Here is a 3,684-nt window from a genome sequence, read left to right on the forward strand (position 1 = left end):
TAATAATTCTTTCTTTCAATGTCCTTTTAAGTTCTGTCTTTTAATGTCTGCTTTTATTATAAAATTCATGCTGGCTTCATGAAGTGAGTTATTTCCATCACACATGCTTAATTAGATGGGAAAAACATCTAAACATGAGAATTTCCTAGTTATTATCACTCTGGATTACTACCTCTCCCAGGTTTTGGCCAAGTCATATAATCTTTATTATCTCTCCAATGTCATCCAATAGATGTTTTCATGCAATTTCAACCTTCAGGTTTCCTTGGTGGTACGGTTGATTTGAATATCCTACTATGTAACTCCCAGAAGATTCTTTATTGCTTTTCATCACAAAAACACTGAGTCCTTCCATGTAATATGTCACCTCTAGTTCTTATTTTAGAAGAAAATGTGAACCTTTTTTGTCTTCCAAGTTGGTCTCTAATAATTACTCCAGGATGTAATGACTTATTTGGAGCCCTCATCTTTCTTAAGCTGATGCTGAAATGCCTGTGGCCAGTAAATATTTAAACATGTTCTGGGTGCCTATTCTGTGCAAGGTGCTGATAATACCAAAATGAATATGACATTGTCCCAGATTTCAAGGAGCTCACTCCTAATAAAGATGTTAAAGCATTATATTAGTATAGAGAGGTGGAAAGATGTAAGTAATCAAGAAGTATCAAAAAGAGACAAAGATGAGTAGAACCAATTTAAGACTTGGGCATCTATGAAAAGATTCTAGTAAAAGATGATCCTGAATGATTGACAGAGAATGACAAAGTATTTGACAAAAGAGGTCACAGAGGGATCAAAGCAGAGTAAGCACCATACTGCCACCTTGTATTTGTAAGCCCAGGAAAAATGGTACATTTTGGCTGAGCCAAAGAGTTTGGGTGCAGGTGGGAGTGGGGGAGATGGAATCGATTAAGATGGTTACTACAAAGTCACCCTTTCTGGGTCTCTAATATTTTCAGTAAAATATTTAGGTGAGAAGAAGAAAAATCCCCCTGTAAAAAGAAGAGTGTGTCACATCTTCTGGGCCATGTTGACCTCCCATTGAGGATGGGTCACGCTACAAGACAGAGGCAGGACCTCATTTGCCCTTTTTGAGACTCAGATTTCTGCCTTATTATCTGAGAGATCATGAGAGACAGTGAGGCCGCAACAATGGGAAGAGCACATATGAAAACAAGGAGCTGTGCTTGCTTTTTACGTTTTCACCCTAGACGTGGCTTCTCAGATGCTGTTCTGCCTGGTAAAAAAGGGATGCTTTCTGATTCTGAAGAGGCCGAGTCTCCATGTTATTTCTTGTGGCTACCAACCTCTATGGCCCCACCCTCCTCTCTTTTAGAGAGTGTTTATCTGCAAAGTGCTGAGCGATTTTGACTTGAGTAGACTCTAATATTTAAACAAGAAAACTTTGCCTCAAAATACACCAAAGTCAATCAGTCTCTGTACAATATGAGACTGGAAGGGAAAAGGTGGACTTGAAAGGATTACACCTGTCATCTTCTATTTCGAATCCCTCTGACACTTATCCACAGTCCTTTCACCACTACAGATTGGAAAATGTTGCAATTTGAGGCCCAGTCTTGCTTATGGATTTTACATACAGTCATTTTACCAGACTTGGACAATATCCTTCTTGACTGCTGGTGTTAACTGCAGTAAAGAGATGAAAGACACTGACAAAAGCCTTGGTTTCAAATTAACTCCACTATTTAAGGATAGAAGATTTCATTTATAGACCACTTATAAATATTTAGTTATCATTGAGGAAGTTCCACATGGAGGACTGATATTGATCCTAGTATCAGGAACCCAGCTACAGGTAATGCTAGAAAAGGCCATTCAACTGGATGATGAGGTTAGAGAAAAACAGAAGACAATTTTTACAAATCTTGAATGAAAATTTCCAAATTCCCCATTCCTACCAAGTCTGAAAAAGAAGCAAAATCTTTATTCAACATAAGATTTTTTCTCTCCTGTTATCAGTGATAGTTCTGAATTCATGACACCTGATTCAAGCCAGGCAGCTACAAAAAGTATGTGCAGGGAAGATCACAATGGGACTGGAAATGAATGGAGTAGTGGAGAAAGTAGAAAGAAATGAACATTACATGCTCTTTCTCCTGCTTGTCATTCTGGGATATAATATGTATAGCAAGTGCCATACTCATGGTGCCCTGTATATGAGGATTACCAAGAGACATTGGGAACTCTTCCCCTTACTTCTGAGATGAGCTGAAACTGAACCCCAGCTATATGAGGGAAGACTAAAATTCCATGCATAACTTTAAAAAACCTATTCTGCTACATCTGGGTGTAAATTGAATTCTATGGAGATAGCATATACACCCAGACAATGAACAGTTTTCAACCGTCTGTTTATTCCCTAAGACTTTTCCAGTGTAGAACTCACACTACTACCTGACCCACCTTGACTCTCTCATGGAAGCTGCTTTTGCAACCTTGCCCCCACCCTAAGCAGCACATAAACATTCTAAAGGACCTGCCCACAGAAGGACCCTCACAAGCATATCCAATAAAGGCTTAACTGCTAGTTAACCACACGCCCCCAACCCCCACCCCAGTCCACTTGACACAAGACTGCAGTTTGCCATCTCTCTCTCCCTCCACATGCCCAGCGGTCAGGCACAGGTGCAGGTGGTTTTGCTAACTTTGAACTCAGTGTTAGGCATCCTTGCCTTTCCAGCCAGAGAGATGGAAATAGGGAGGGAGAGAAGAGAGAGAAGAGAGAGAGACAAAGGGATGGGGAGCGACAGAGATGAAAAGTTCACGTAGGAGGAGAGGGTAGAAGGAGAGGGTGCGTTTTCTCTGAGGATGTCAGGGTTGTCCCTGGCCCCTGTCATGACATGTAGGCTCTTCAGCCCCCTCAGGGGCTCGACCTACAGGGGCTTCAGCCTGGGCCCAGTTCTCTGTCCACCTGGTCGGGAGGGCTCTGTGACACGTGGGCACGGCGGGGTTGCCAGAGTTCGGGCGGGTGGGAGAGCCCTGTGCGCTGTCTGCAAATAAAAGGGGGAGAGCGGGGGCTGTCGGGGGTCCGCTGGGCCCTAAGAAAGCAGCAAGGCGGACTGTTTAACCCGGTTAAAGGGTAGGTGTCTCCATATATCCCAGGCGTGGGGAGGAATAAGCAGGCGTGGTTCTCGCCATCTGCACACGCGGAGCTCCCTAGGTGGTCCAGAAGGGCTTTGGTGGCATTTGCCCAGGAGAGTGTGGAGGCTACTTGGCGGCTGCAGGGCCTTTGGCCAGGCGGGCAGTGGCGTGTGGGCAAAAGTGTCAGGCACCTCCTTCGAGCCGGAATCGAACCAGCGACCTAAGGATGTCCACAGATGTCTGTGTAGTCTACAGTCCTCCGCTCTACCGGCTGAGCTATCGAAGGGTGCATGCCGTCCACGCCGCTGCTTTGCTTTTCTGGATAGGAGTGAGGCCAAGACACGCAGCCGCCAGAGGCTGAATATGCCCGGGCTGCTTGGAGGCCGCCTTCCAAGAGAGCCCCTCAGGCATGCACGCGTCGCCACAGCGCCCCTTCGGGAGCAGCAGATCCTCAGGCGGTCGTTGCGCCGGGGGGTGCTTTCTAGTGCCCTGACATCCTTGGGGCGGTGACTGCCAGGGTCCCCGGGCCGTGACTCTCTCCTTTTGCCCTGTTCCCCTCCGCCATCCTTTCCGCAGATGAGG

General features: G+C 45.6%; 1 non-coding gene across 1 annotated transcript; it reads right to left on the bottom strand.

Moving 5' to 3' along the window:
• Positions 1–3,294: 3,294 nt before the first annotated feature.
• Positions 3,295–3,388, bottom strand: TRNAY-GUA (transfer RNA tyrosine (anticodon GUA)). The gene is made up of 2 exons: positions 3,352–3,388; positions 3,295–3,330 (listed from the first exon to the last, which is right to left on the bottom strand). It is a non-coding gene; the product is annotated as a tRNA-Tyr (tRNA).
• Between the last annotated feature and the right edge of the window lie 296 nt (positions 3,389–3,684).

This window comes from Cynocephalus volans, chromosome 3, assembly GCF_027409185.1.
Source record: "Cynocephalus volans isolate mCynVol1 chromosome 3, mCynVol1.pri, whole genome shotgun sequence".
NCBI classification, from domain to species: Eukaryota; Metazoa; Chordata; class Mammalia; order Dermoptera; family Cynocephalidae; genus Cynocephalus; species Cynocephalus volans.